This window comes from Nanorana parkeri, unplaced genomic scaffold, assembly GCF_000935625.1.
Source record: "Nanorana parkeri isolate BGI_ZX_2015 unplaced genomic scaffold, ASM93562v1 scaffold731, whole genome shotgun sequence".
Lineage (NCBI taxonomy): Eukaryota > Metazoa > Chordata > Amphibia > Anura > Dicroglossidae > Nanorana > Nanorana parkeri.
In genome coordinates, this window is record NW_017306999.1 from 153,321 (window position 1) to 168,742 (window position 15,422).

Here is a 15,422-nt window from a genome sequence, read left to right on the forward strand (position 1 = left end):
ATTGGGAGCAGATATATATACGGGGCATTTAGAGCTTGGATGGAAATCCTTCATCTGCTTGGTGAACATGGAGGGTCTGCCACCTCCCACCTTGGCGTTCTAGCAAATCCCATCATGTCTCTGCCCATGAGAGTCATGCCTTAGAGGAGAAGGTCTGGGGGAGTGCTTGGAGGTGTTTTCTCATGGACTTATGTTGGATTAACTACAATAAAACTTTATATCTATACCTACACCGACTAAGTGCGGCTGATATTTGAGGATTCTTCTGGGAGGTCAAAATGCACCTTTGGTCTGCACCCGAGGTGCTTGGTGGGTATATGACCAGGCTCGGATTCCCCACAAGGCCACCGAGTCCAGGCCTCGGGGCGGTGGGGAGGGGCAGTGCTGGGCGGTAAGTTGCGCTTTCTACATTTAGTCCTGCTTTGGGAAGGCAGGACTAAATGTAGTGTGGGGAAGCCGCTTGCTTGTTTACAAGTGATCGCCGCGATCACTTGTAAAATGTGTGCAGCCTGTCCGTCCTCCCCTGCCGCTCTGTGTATACAGTGAGGGGGAGAGCTGAGCTCTTCCCATCTCAGCTGTCACAGGAGTTCCAGCACAGTACTCTGCTAGCTCTCCTGTATTGGAGGTGACAGGGTCAATAAAGAGAACCTGTCACCTTCAAAGGCCATCACACAGGGGATTGTTAGCTAGCTCCTGTGTGATAGCAATAAAGTTAAGTGAAAAAATATTTTTATAAAAAGTTTAAAAAAATAAGAAGAAATAATAATTAAATGAAATAAAAAAAAAAAGTGATTAAAAAGTAAAAAATAATCAGAAAAATTATAAACAGCTGGAAGTGGGGGGATATATTACAATGGCACCCGGAACTGTATTTTAATGAATGTTTTTTTTAACAGTTGATTGCTTTAGGTATTGCACATATTCCACTATTTAACAAAACAAAGACAGACTTCCAAAACCAATTTGAAAAGTCCGAGCCAGGTAGGAGTCGAACCTACAATCTTCTGATCCGTAGTCAGACGCGTTATCCATTGCGCCACTGGCCCTTTAAGTAGGAGCCCCCTGAAGAGTTTTCTAGAGTGAGGTCTCTGGCACTTTTGTTGCGCAACTTCCTTGTATCCTTTCCTGTAACGTGAGATCATCTAAAGATGCTGAAAGTCTTTTATAAGAGGCATCCAATCTTTTTTTTTTTCTAGCATTAAAACATCTAGCATCTGACTAACTTTACAAGTCACGTGTCACAATATATGCCATTAAAAAATATATTTAAACATATTATTTCTAAAGAGAAACAAAAATAAAATGTAAAATGTGACAATATGTTAAAATTAAATAACTAATAAGTAAGTAAATACATTAATAACTAAAAAAAACTAATGCAGCCACCACATTTAAAGGAGAACTATGGGGTCATAGTTCTCCTTAGGGTAACGGGAGGACACAAACTAGAGTTGGGGGGAAAGATACAGCTTTCTTTTGGTGGTAATTAATCACTACTGTGGGGGTTTGTTTTTTTTACTATATTAAGGAAAAATTACTGAACATTTAGGGGAAAAAAAGTTTATTTTTTTACATTATGTAATGAAACTTTTATTATTACCCACTTTTTTGGTAAAATATAAAAGGCGGGCCCACATCGGTTAAATAGACACCAAACATGTCAAGCCTTATAATTGCGCGCACCCGCGAAACCACAAAAAACGACCACACTCAAAATTGGCCATGGGCGACGCTCTAAAAGCTTATACCGCTCATCAGTTTAGTGTTATCAGTGATTGATGGCCCTAAAATGATTGCTCGCGCTCTGATGTTCGCAGTGATGTTGGACTCACCCCCGCTGACGTTGTCACCTGCTCAGGCCGCATCTGCTTTACATGCTGCACATTCACATCAGTCTTCTCTATTATTATTATTATTATTATACAGGATTTATAAAGTGCTAACAGTATGCGCAGTGCTTTACAATATGGCCTCATTCACACTAGAATCGGCCCGCACGTACAGCTCCGTGCTGCGTGCACGGTCGTATCGCGCAGCTCCCGGGAAGGACTAGTACTCCCGTGTGATTAGTACTCAGCCCCGGTTCTTCTCTATGGGAATAGAGTTGTATGTTTTCTCAAAAACACTTGGAGAATGCGGGCATCGATCCCGCTACCTCTCACATGCTAAGCGAGCGCTCTACCATTTGAGCTAATTCCCCTTCTCAGTTTTTTAGCTGTGGGGACACTGTGGCGATCCCTACTGGACAATCGTTTTTATTCAGCAATTCTTTTAGTGTTTTTCATGAACATTTTTAGCAAGCACAGAAACTGGCTATTTTGTTTTATTTAGTCCCACCATACTGCTTTTTGTATATATATATATAAAATTGTATTATTTATTTATATTTTTGCAACCCTCCAACAGCCCAAAAAAATATCTGATTGGCCAGAGAACGGTCACATGTCAGATTTAGTTTCGTTTTAAACTAAATTCGGACGGATCTGCATTGTCGTTAAAGGAACATTCGGATTTGTTCGCATTCGTGCTTCTTCGAAAATGAAATTCATACGAATGCCCATTTGGAACTGTCTAGTTTTCGGTTATGACAGTGGGCATTGTGCAGGAGAGGAGCACTGAGGGTATGACAGTGGGCATTGTGCAGGAGACGAGCACGGAGGGTATGACAGTGGGCATTGTGCAGGAGAGGAGCACGGAGGGTATGACAGTGGGCATTGTGCAGGAGAGGAGCACGGAGGGTATGACAGTGGGCATTGTGCAGGAGAGGAGCACTGAGGGTATGACAGTGGGCATTGTGCAGGAGACGAGCACGGAGGGTATGACAGTGGGCATTGTGCAGGAGAGGAGAACAGAGGGTATGACAGTGGGAATTGTGCAGGAGAGGAGAACAGAGGGTATGACAGTGGGAATTGTGCAGGAGAGGAGCACAGAGGGTATGACAGTGGGCACTCTTTGTAGTAAAAGAGTGCGGGAGATATGAGATGAAATGTTTTAATTTATTAGAGTTTTCCTTTTTTTTTTGCACACTTTATAGGTAACATGCAGGGCAAAGCAACATGTTCACATAAATACTGACCCTCCCTATTGGATATACTGGCCTTTCCTTCTGCCCCACATTACCCTGCTAGCTTCTTTGTTCATTTATATGGTTTTCAATGCAAAAAAACATTGAAAAATATAGAATGATTTTTCTTACTTTTTTACTTTTAAAGTATACTTTTTGTTTTACCCCCCACATCCTAAAATTGGGGTCTTTTTATTAAAAACACATTGGAGAATGCGGGCATCGATCCCGCTACCTCTCACATGCTAAGCGAGCGCTCTACCATTTGAGCTAATTCCCCACCATGATGTCCTGGATGGGGGATGAGGGGGGGATGAAGGGGGATGAAGGGGGATGAAGGGCGATGAAGGGCGATGAAGGGAGATGAAGGGGGAGGAGTGGGGACCCCTACTGGACAAGTATCTTTACGGTGCACTTTTCTTAGAGGTTTTCCATATAGATAATGTTTACAAGTTGCTGGAAAACTGTTTTGATTCTATTTTACAATATTCTTGTTTTTTTTAACTGAATTGATAACTTGATCTCTTTAGATGTAAACATAGTGAGCAAGTACAGAAATGTTTTGTTTTCTTTAGTCCACCCCCTATATTTTTTTTTGGAGGGGCACAACTCCAAAAGTATGTATATACATTGCTATATGTTGGAAATAAAATATTACTGCTAAGTTAAAATAGAGCTGTGGGCAGTGGCGTGAGTGCGGGGGGTGCGCCCGCACCCGGGTGACACCATTGGAGGGGTGACACCAAAATGATTGACAGTCATTTTGGGGTCACCCCCTTGGAAAAGTCGGCCGCTCGGTCATGGACCGAGAGCACGACAGTGTCAGGAGAGAGGAGGGGACCCGGCGGCATTCCTCATCCTGCTGAGTGAACGTCCCCTCCTCTCTGTGCCGGCGTCCGCCAACAAGATGGCAGCCAGCAGGCATTAATAAGATGGCCACGCATGCGCGATAACGTCAGGGCGGGGTGTCACCCGGTCTCTGCTCCGAGTCACACTCGGCCTCGGGACGCCCCTGGCTATGGGCAAAATAAAAAATGGCACATATGATGCAGTCTATCACTTGAATTAACACAGCAGGTTCTGGGGGTTCTTTTTGTCTATATGTAATCTGCTGATCCTGCCAATAGATCTGATGATTTTCCACTTCCTGTAGCAGGCCAAGCTGTCCAGCAAAATTGGCAGTTACAATTTGGACAAACCATATAGCCAGGGCCGGATTTACTCTCTCTGCTGCCCCAAGGCCAGGTTCCTCAATGCACCAATTGGCAGGATCAACAAGTAATAAAAAAAAAAGGGTGAGTGAGTGTTGTCACCCTAGGGCAGAAAGTCTGTTACTGGCAGGATTACCACGTACAAAATTAAGAGAAAGGAAATTGAAACAGTTCTTTGTTATAGTTATTTGTTATTTCAATGGTTTTCAATGCAACAGTAGAAAAGATTATTTTCTTATGGAAAGTTAACTAACACTCTCAAATGAATCCAATGCAGTGTCTTAAAAAAGAGTTGTATGTAAAAACAAAATTGTGGAGAATGCGGGCATCGATCCCGCTACCTCTCACATGCTAAGCGAGCGCTCTACCATTTGAGCTAATCCCCCTTTTCGAAGATCAGTCCCTGGCGGCAGAGGGGGAGTGTCTACTGGACAAATGCAAATGTTCATGGAGTTTTTCATCAAGATAATACACTATTTATACATTTCTGGGTCACTTTATTGTTTCCACTATTTTGATCTTTAAAGAAATATTCTTAAAGGTGAAAATATAAGAAAACAAAGTTAAAAGCGAGCCAGGTAGGAGTCGAACCTACAATCTTCTGATCCGTAGTCAGACGCGTTATCCATTGCGCCACTGGCCCTTCTGTTGTGGGGGAGCCCACCATATCCATTAGAGGGCTGACCAGAAAAGCAGAGAGACACTTAAAGGAGAACTATGAGGGGGGAGGGGGGGGGTGCTTTTCACTACTCCGAGTCCAGGATGACACCTAGAACCTTGGCATGGGGGGAGGGAGGGATAGTTGGGTTACCAATCCCGATGGGAAAGTTGGTGGAAGGTGCACGGAGGGGAGAAGAATTATTAGAAGAATATGATAATAGTGATAATAAATAAATCAAAATGTATTGATTTTTTTACAAAGCTTTTGTTGCTAAAACAAGTACAAGCTAAAGAGAATGACAGTAATGTCTCAGAAAAAAAAAAAAAAAATTGATGTCAAAATTCAACCTGTAATTCATGAAATATCCACTAGAGGGGGATCAATCTCCATCGGAAAATAACTAAATTTAAAGTGCAACTGAAGTCAAAACCTTTTTTTAGTTTTCTATAGTGGAGATGGATTAGGACGAGGGGTCAGCGAAATATGGATTTTTTCAGAACCGATAACGATAGCGATTATGGGCCACTTTTTATGCCAATAACCAATATCAGGTACAGATTAGGGTTGCCACCTGCCCAGGATTGACACGCACTGTCCGGGTTTTGAATGCTGTGTTCGGGTTTAATGGCAGCAGAAACCCGGACACAAAATGTCAGGCAGACAGGGGCAACCAAATTTAAGATAGGGGCTACTGGCCCCCCACTGAAAATAGTCTCAACTGTGATATTTACGTATAAATGGGTGGTGCTTTTACATATGCATAAGCCACAACTCATTCTCCCCCCAAAAATGCTTGTGCATCACTAGAGTGTGTTCGGGTTTTGCTTGAAGATAAGGTGGCAACCCTAGTACAGATTCTCTGTTTACATTCAGCTGCTCCAGCAGGCAGTGGCCTGATACCGGTCGACCCATATTGAGCCTCCACCCGAAGCCCCCCACCCAATTAATCTGCCGGTGGCAGGATTTTGCAGCCGGTATTCTATAAAAATTTGTGACTACGTTGGAATGTGTGACCGGTCACGTGGTCACACATTTTAACGTAATCCCGCCCAGTTTTACAGCAGAGGAATGTGTTTCGCCCAATGGGTCAAACATTCCAATGCTTTGTCAGCTGTTCCAGGTCAGATCGGCATTACCCCATCTGGCCTGGAACAGCTGATCAGTCCTCTAATGTCACTTCTATGCGACTTTGTGAGCGAGATCTCACATTCCACCGCACTCACAAAGTCGGATAGAAGTGACATTAGAGGACTGATCAGCTGTTCCAGGACTGCAGATCGGTTCTCCTGCACATGCGATCTGCGATGCCGATCTGCCCTGGAACAGCTGACAGAGCGTTGGAATGCTTGATCTAATGGGCGGTCACACATTCCACTACTGTAAAACTGGGCGGGATTACGTTAAAATGTGTGACCACGTGACCGGTCACACATCCTAATGTAGTCACAAACTTTGATAGAACACCAACAGCTGAATGTTAACAGTAGACCTGCTATTGGCTATTTCAATCTGCAATAGCCAATAGCAGGCTGGCTATTGCACCCGCCCACTGCCTGCTGTCAATCAGCAGAGGAGGACCTGAAGGACAAAGTTCTCCTTCAGGTCGGCTCCTTTGCTGATTCCTGGGGCTCCTGAAATTTTCTGCCACATACAGTGTATGTGAAGGTCTTGATTATCACCTGACTTGTAGGTGGACACACCCTGTAAAGGTTTTCTGAGCCTCTTGAGAAGTGAATTAGATTTTTTGTCTTCTGTTCACGATCGCTATTTGATATGTACACCGGGTATTCCAGCGGTCATAAACGCTAAGCCCCCGTTCACGCCTCTGCGATCTGATACTGCAGAGGTGCTGGGAGGTGCGGTATGGCGTGCAGGGCGCCGATTTACTCTCCCTGCTGCACCAAGGCCAAGTTCCGCAATGCGCCCTCCCACCCCCCACCATCTAACAATCCCCTGTGTGATAGCATCTGGAGGTGACAGGTTCTCTTTATTGACCCTGTCACCTCCAATACAGGAGTTCTTTTTTATTCCAAAACCCACATTTTCCACCCTCACTTACCACCGATAGTGAAACAGCCGAACGTGCTAACCGATTGAGGACTCGTTTTAACGAAAACAAAAGACCAGAAAGGGGGAAAAAAAAGACACTTTGATATTGATGGCGCAGCAGCAAAAGGGGACTGTTGCCCTTGAAATAAACACAAAGCAAACAAAAAAAAAAAATAGGACACCTGGATTCGAAGCCTGTGGATTTATTGTGAATCTATGGTTGGGAGAACCCGAACCCAATTGTTAAACAGAAATGGAAGCCATTAAGAATTAACATGGAGGTGACAATCTGAAAAAAAAAGAAAATATACCCGAGTCACATGACCAGTCCTTTCATTGTGCTCATTACAGGGTGAGAGCAAAATCTTCACAAGGATCCCTGGTGGTCTAGTGGTTAGGATTCGGCGCTCTCACCGCCGCGGCCCGGGTTCGATTCCCGGTCAGGGAAACAAAATTTTTCTTTTATTTTACAATTTTCAGCTAAAATTAATGTTCATTCTTATTAGAACATTCTTATGACCTGAAAACTTAAGAACGAACCCAAATTGGCATGCACCATATTTTAAACCTGCTAATGCAGGATGGGTTACTGTGTAAATAGCAGCAAAGGCAATCTATATATCCAATACATCTTTTACATTGTTTAAAAGTTACATTTTCATGATAGATTATATTATTGTATTTTTATAACATAATAAAAAAATGACATGGACAATTGTTTTTTAGTTATATATGACTTAGGGGGGAAAAATAAAAACGTAACTGCGTTGGCCGGGAATCGAACCCGGGTCAACTGCTTGGAAGGCAGCTATGCTCACCACTATACCACCAACGCTTGCTGACAACGGCTGCCGTTTATGCCGGTTACATGGTAACTCCAGATATTGCTGCACATACGAGCTGCCAGTAGCATAAAACACATTTCAATCCCAGCTCTCTGAAGCACAAATCTTCCACAATGGACACTCCTCAATATTTTAATTTCTGTTCCTTACACACGTGACAACGGCGACTTGCAGACATTTTTGATTAGGTTAGGTTAAAAAAAAAAAAAGTTACACTGACCTGTTCTGCAGAGCCGGCCGGCCGGGGTCCCTGGGGCCCCGCAACACCTCCGCTGCCGCGGTCTGAGGTCACAGAGTCATCATCACCTTCTATACACCCCCCCGGGGGGGTATTTATCAAAACTGGAGCAAACAGAATCAGGAGCAGCTGCCCATGGCAACCAATCAGCTTCTCTCTTCAGTTTGCTCAGGTAAGGTTTGAAAATGAAAGATAGACGCTGATTGGTTGCCATGGGCAACTGCTTCAGTTTCTGTCTGCTCCGGTATTGATAAATTCCATACCACGGCTGCAGCGGAGGGAGCGCTGTGACAGATGGCCAGCTCTGAGGATCGGGTGAGTATAACTTTTTAACCGAGACAAAAATGAACAGGTTAACCCTTGCAGTGCGTAGGTAGCCCTACTACAAGAATGAATACAACTTGCGCCTGGAGTTCCGCTTTAAATGACAGGTATCGCCAGCAAACGTCCTCAGGCGTACTGCAGAATTTCAGCTTTTTTTTGCTTTACAAGTCTAGCTTACATTTGCTTGTCTGCAGGTGGGGCTGCAGCTGATTGGGCAACAGCAAAAAGTATAAACCTAAGCTCCTCCCCGCTGACAATTTTTTTTTTAAAATAAATACACACCATTGTAATACACCCTCCCCCACTTCCAGGAGTCATTGTAATACATCCCCCCACTTCCAGGAGTCATTGTAATACATCCCCCCACTTCCAGGAGTCATTGTAATACATCCCCCCACTTCCAGGAGTCATTGTAATACATCCCCCCACTTCCAGGAGTCATTGTAATACATCCCCCCACTTCCAGGAGTCATTGTAATACAACATTGTGATATACCCCCCACACTGAAGGAGTCCTCAATGTTCTACAATTCCAGGTTCCGCCTTTGGACTCCTATACACAATGGACACAGCCTGTTGTAGCGTGCGGCCCGGTGTGAGGGAGCCCCCAATGTTCTGAATCTGCGAATGTCTGCAAAGAACTCCCAGCCAATCAAACTTTCATAACCATTTATTTTGAAGTCCCGGAATGCTACATTACATGATTGACGTGTGACAAAAAGATCTAAAAGTAAAACTTTGGAAAATAAAACGGTATAAAAGGCATTCGGTTTTCGGGAGAACGCGCTTTTCGTACGTTTTCTTAATTACCTTACAACCCTCGCAAGACAAAAGTCATGCGATGGTTGTAAGGTGTGTGCCCAGCCTTAGACTGGCAAAGAGCACGAAGTGCATACAACGTACCCATAGTGCTGTGCTTTTCTACTCATTGTTCCCCAACTACCATTCAATAGTTGTTACATAGCCAACCAACAGTGATACTCCGTCTTGTGTGGATACCGTCACTTATTACCCTGTTTCCCCCGAAAATAGGACCTAGTACTATTTTTGGGAATTGCTAAAATATAAGACCTACCCCGATAATAAGACCTAGTTGTGACCATTGCCAGGGCCGGTGGTGGCATAAGGGGGAACTTGAAGAGCCGTGGAAGAGAATCAGCGGTGCCAACGAAGCCAGCGCTAGAGGAAGTGAGGCAGCGGCGGAGGGAGCAGAGCCGCATAAGCCGATGCCTCCTCTATAGCGCCGGCTCTTGTCACAGGCGGAGTGATACCAAATACACTCCGCCTGTGAGGAATCCATAGTGAAAGCGCGCTTCGCTCATTCTGGCCAGCGGTTGGTTACCAAATTGCTCTTGAAAAGGTACGGCGCGCCTGATCACCATATTTTTGTACATGAATACGTGTGGATTGTTGTACATTAAAAAAAAAAAAATAGAAAATAAGATCTTCCCCCGAAAATAAGACCTAGTGTGTTTTTTTGAGCCCCCCAAAAAAAAAAAATGGTAGTGTCTGATTTTCGGGGAAACACGGTAGTGACTTGTATTGTCCTCTGACAACTTCAGCAGAAAGTTCTCCCAGCAATGCCCACACTGCAGAGCCAGACAAGGGAGACGTATTCCTCCCTTGTAATGGTGGGTAAGAGGAGCTGGGGACTTGGAGAGAAATCTTGAAGGACCGAAGTGGAAGACCAGACAACTTTTGTTTAGTCGTTTTGGATAGATTGCTAAAGAATTGGATCCTCAGTCAGGAATGTTCCCCTAATTCGTGTCTAGGTGACACCAGAGCATTGTTGTGTGCTCAGCATCCTGTTTACTTTGTGATACTCTTAAAACAATTTACTCGGCAGTCGGACATTTCCCCCCCCAAACACAGCAACAAGGTCTCTGCAGAATGTGAACTGGCATATGATGGGGGAACCTTATTAAGGACTTCAGTTCACAGGTTGGTTCCCTCTTTTTCTAATCTGCTTCATTTTTTTAAGCAGTGAGGGATGAAAAGTAGGGATGGGCCGATACCAGTATTGGTATCGATAGCGAGTATTTGGGCGAGCAGCCCGATTGCTCCGATACCGGAACTTCTGGTCAGAGGAAGATCGTCTCTGACCAAGAGTAGCATAGGGGAACATGGAGCCGGCTTTCTGGTCAATCAGGAAACCGGGCATCAAGTAATGACCCGCCTCCCGGATTGACCGGGAAGCCAGCTCAATGCTGATTGGCTGGGAAGGTGGCTTTCCAGCCATCATCTGGAGACGGCTTCCCAGCCATCATCTGGAGACGGCTTCCCAGCCAATCAGGAAGCCGGGTCATTACTTGCCGCCCGGCTCCTGATTGCCCGGGAAGCCGGCCCCATGCTGATTGGCTGGGAAGCCAGTTACCCAGCCAATCATCATCGAGCCGGCCAAACATGTAGGCGATTTCTGGGAAACCAGGAAGCCGGGTGGCGTGTCATTACCCGCTGCCCGGCTTCCTGATTGCCCGGGAAGCCGGCTCCATGCCAGCGGAAGCACCGGTATCAGTACTCGGTAGCAGCGAGTATTGACAGCAAAATATCGGTAGTCGATACCGAAAAACCGGTATCGGTGCATCCCTAATGAAGAGAAGCAAAACCTTTGTTTTCTACGCATAACAGCGCCCATCCTCACATTGTAGGCTGAGAAACACAGAAGTCAAAGAAAAGAAAAGGGAAAACATTCGGTCTACTTACAGAACTACGGGGTCACATTAAAGTTTAACAAACACTTTACGGGCAACATTTTATAGATACCCGACCAGCACACCAGATACCCCATTCCAAAACTATGGACATCATTATGAAGTCCCTCCCACCCAACCGTTATTATAACAGCCTTCCCCATCGGTGGGAAATCATTCCCCCACATTCTGTGTGGATTCAGCCAAAGGAGCATTTGTGAGATCAGGAACCGATGGCGGACAAGAATTGGCTTCCAAATGGTGTTCCAATTCATCCCCAAAGAGCTCACAGGGGTTGAGGTCAAGGATTTGTGAAGGCCATTCTAGCTCCTCCACAGCAAATTGTCCACAGTCACGCCAAAACCAAGAAGGGGCATGCCCAAACTGTTGCCACGATTATACAAAATGTCCTTGTATGCTTCATTCAGCATTAGGAGCACTCCTACACTGGAAACACCTGAGCTCCATCATTTGAAGGGCTGTCCACATAGTGTCCGCGCAGTGCAGATGTGATGGTCAGATATCAACAAACGTTTGGCCATATAGTATATGTGCGTGTATTGCCTCACAGCAACCAGATTCATACACGCACAGGGAAAAGGACTGGTGAGAAACGAATGCTTGAATTTGACTAGACGCTATAGGCCAGTGGTGGCGAACCTTGGCACTCCAGCTGTGCCAAAACTACAAATCCCAACATGCATCTGACTCTGGGAGTCATGTCTGTGGCTGTCAGAGCCTTGCAATGCCTCATGGGACTTGTAGTTCCAGAACAGCTGGAGTGCCAAGGTTCGCCATCACTGCTATAGGCTAATACGGTCCATCTGAAGGACACGATGATAAATGAGGCCCGCCATGAAGTGGTTTTGCTCTATCCACCCCTTTTTCAGCAGCTAACTGAACATAGTTCATACTGTGATCCCCATAAAGTTAAGTTTATATATAAAAAATGTCTAGTTAAAAAAACAAAACGGCATTCAAGAACCCAGTGAAGACCCATTTTCTACATCTGGAGGAGGCTTTCTATCCACGGTTGCCACCAAGGGTTTGGGGGGTAATAATCGGCTTATTAAAATTTGCTTCGAGTGCTAAACAAATATAGGAAAATGGCACCTGGGTATTAACAATCCACCCAAAAAGGTTTAAAAAATAAGTATTGGACAGACTGAGGAAGGATTGGAACCCGTCTGGTTTCCACCTCCATCTGTACCTCTGTTAAAAAAGAACTATGAGGGGGGGGGGGGGGGGGACCCCTCCCCGCCAGTGCTGACTGGGGGAAAAGGATGTGGGAGGGTACAGCTGGCTCTGCTTCTAGATAGGCAGAGCCAGCTGTCACTCACGCAGCTGGGCGGATCTCGACATCGATGTTGGGAACCGCTCCGGCGTCTCAGCATATAGGGAGCTGTAGCTCGCGGTATACTGTGCCTAGGGTGACGGGAGGACGTTAGTTTGTGTCCTCCCGTTACCCTAAGGAGAACCATGGGGAAAAGCCCTGACCCCATAGTTCTCCTTTAAGGAGATTTCTCCTCGCTTAAAGTCCAGTAAGGAAGTGAAAAAATGTCTCCAACAGTGACACCAACAGGAAGTAAAAGCCAAGAGGGGCCTTGAAAAGAAGAGAGAGGGTGACATGTAGGAATGGGTAGTTTTGTCTACCTGGTAATAGTCACATTCAACTGGACTTGGTCACCACGACAGTGGTGGTCCCGCACAGGCAGAGATAGGTCAGCGCCTGATTTGGCTTTTGACACCACGCCGAGGCGACCAGGTCTCGCTGAAACTTGACCCTCATATACGACAGGTTAGTGGAGGCCACGCGCCCCCTCCGTGACTATATCAGTTATTTATGCCACTCATGCACTTCTTCTATAGGCTGTGACCCCACTGTGGGGATATGTGACTTGATTCAATGTATATGTACGCAATATTTCCTGTATCTAAATAAAGAATTTATAATGTTGAAGATGTTCCGTTGCATTTCTAGCCTCCTCCTACTCTACTTTAAAAAAAATGTTGTCTCCATTTGCAATGGGACAGTGAGTGAGGGGGGAATCTCATCTGCACACAACCTAAACAATCCGTCATTAACAAGTCAAAGAATCAAGAAAAACGGCAGTGCCTACGCCAAATGCAAGCCGCCAAATAAAAAAAAAAAGGCATTTTGGATTTTCTTTTTAACATAAATGTAAAATTTCCAGCTACAATTGCAGGCATTGGGTCTCTAAAGTGCTACCGGATAGAGGAAATGCACAATATGTGTTATACACATATTACAGTTGTCACAGACTGACAGAAACAAGTTGAATTAATTACACTTTTTTTAAAATTAGCCAGAATTGTAACATTTTGTAGGGGCAGCAGCTTGGAGCTTGGTTCCTCTTGACATAGGCCTACCCCCAGAACTACATCTCCCAAGAGCCCTTTCCCCTACTTCCAGTGTGTGTAGGCAGGATCTTAGGAGCCAAGGCAGCGGCATTGTTTTGCTGGGAAAGAAGTCAATGTACGCATGTGGCGTGGGACATAGAGGGGTGGGGAATAGGCCAGAGTCCCGTGGGAAGGACTAACAACGCTTGAGATTTGAGTGCAGCAAAGCCGCTGTATTGTTCGTTGAAAGAGGAAACTAGGAGCTCCCCGAATATCTGACAGATTACCAGCTACATTTAAGTACTTGCAGCATTTTGAACGGGTTAAAACATGGGGGAAACGCGCATGTATCGCAGACATCTACTGAATGTTGCATTTTTATTTTACCCAGACCTATATTTTAAGCCGGTGATAGAAGTCTGTGGACTGAGGATTGAGCTATTTGGGTTCTTTTAAAAGAAAATCTACATTAGATTATGGCGAATAGCATACTAAGCGTTAGTCAACTAAAGAATAGAGAGGGTGACATGTAGGAATGGGTAGCTTTGTCTACCTGGTAATAGTTAGTCACATTCAACTGGACTTGGTCTATAATATTGAAGATGTTTCGGATCTTATCCGACCACTTCTTCAGTTCTGTTTGAATTGTGTGGAGCGTCGAGAACATCTTCCAGTATTTATATCAACACAGGTAGCTAAGACACCTTACTCAATTAACCACGGAATATGTTACGGCAGATGCTTATTGTCCGACAATGGGATGGGATGCGTGACAGGTGTAGAACCTCCCCACCAAAAAAATCTCACTTCCTAGTGTGAGGAAGTCTGCATTGGTGTCATTCGATTCACATGACTTAAAAGGAAAACTATGAGGTGAGTAAAAAATCACTCCTCCTCATAGTTCAAGCCGACCTGTGACAATGAAACTGTCACAGGTCGGCTCAATAGATCGGGAAGTGAGCGGAAACATACCTTCGCTCGCTTCTCGATCATCTCCCTGCAGAGAGCCGTAACCGTCACTCACGGCTCCCCGCAGGGGTTCCCCCCCGCTCCGATCCTCCAGCGCTGACTGGCGGAATGATAGGCAGAGCCAGCTGTCACTCATGCAACTGGGTGGATCTTGACAGCATTGTCAGGATCCGTCCCGGCTGCAGCGGTCTCAGTGTACCGCGAGCTGTAGCTCGCTATATACTGAGCTTTGGGACACGGGAGGACGCTAGTATATGTCCTCCCGTGACCCTTAAGAGAACTATTGGGAAAAACACTTAGTTCTCTTTTAAGGTGTGAATTGCTATCACATTACAGGGTAGAAATGGTAAAACAGCATTATATGTGGAAGACAGATGGTGTCAAGGATCCAACCCCTGTTCTGGGATGGTTGCTTCAGATTAAAGTAGATGGCCTCTATCACGCCTTTACACATTCCATGGTGATTGAGGTGTCGGATCTACTTATGTGGATATAAATGTGGGGGTATGTTCCTGACAGTGAAGAAGTGGCTTGCATAAGCTACGGAACCTTTCAGAACAAGCCCAGCTGAGTGTGACCAGCTACTGCTAGGTTTACCATGACCTGGATAAATAAGAACCGTCATAGACATAGCTTTGTCTACGTTCCTCCTCTCCCTTTGCCTCCCCTTGTCCGGCCACCTCTATTTGTGAGATTCCTGACTGAGGTCTGAGAAGGCGACGGTTCACCATCATACATCGACTGCATTACGGTTCCTGGCGGTGTACCCTCTTCAGGCGCAGGTTTTGAGGAACCTTCCAGCAACGGCCCCGATGAACTGGACAAATGATGTAAAATACTCTTCAGAATCTGGTTGTTCTCCCGCATGAGTTTCTCCTTCCTTTCATAGTGTTGCTGTAACAGCTTCTGCTGGTCCTCCTGATGCTTCCGCAGCAAACATAACTTTTCCATTCTGTACTGTCTCTGGTCCTCCGTGTCTTTTTGTTTCAGCCTTAATTTTCTCGACCTTG

The 15,422-nt window shown here is 45.2% G+C and overlaps 7 non-coding genes across 7 annotated transcripts; 1 reads left to right on the plus strand and 6 right to left on the minus strand.

The window, feature by feature from the left end:
* Positions 1-973: 973 nt before the first annotated feature.
* TRNAR-ACG lies at positions 974-1,046 on the minus strand. The gene has a single exon. It is a non-coding gene; the product is annotated as a tRNA-Arg (tRNA).
* Positions 1,047-2,127: 1,081 nt separating this feature from the next.
* Positions 2,128-2,200, minus strand: TRNAA-AGC. Its single transcript has one exon. It is a non-coding gene; the product is annotated as a tRNA-Ala (tRNA).
* A 1,071-nt stretch (positions 2,201-3,271) lies between these two features.
* On the minus strand, positions 3,272-3,344 carry TRNAA-AGC. The gene has a single exon. It is a non-coding gene; the product is annotated as a tRNA-Ala (tRNA).
* Positions 3,345-4,588: 1,244 nt separating this feature from the next.
* On the minus strand, positions 4,589-4,661 carry TRNAA-AGC. Its single transcript has one exon. It is a non-coding gene; the product is annotated as a tRNA-Ala (tRNA).
* Positions 4,662-4,845: 184 nt separating this feature from the next.
* TRNAR-ACG lies at positions 4,846-4,918 on the minus strand. Its single transcript has one exon. It is a non-coding gene; the product is annotated as a tRNA-Arg (tRNA).
* Positions 4,919-7,361: 2,443 nt separating this feature from the next.
* Positions 7,362-7,433, plus strand: TRNAE-CUC. The gene has a single exon. It is a non-coding gene; the product is annotated as a tRNA-Glu (tRNA).
* Positions 7,434-7,748: 315 nt separating this feature from the next.
* On the minus strand, positions 7,749-7,820 carry TRNAG-UCC. Its single transcript has one exon. It is a non-coding gene; the product is annotated as a tRNA-Gly (tRNA).
* Positions 7,821-15,422: the final 7,602 nt, after the last annotated feature.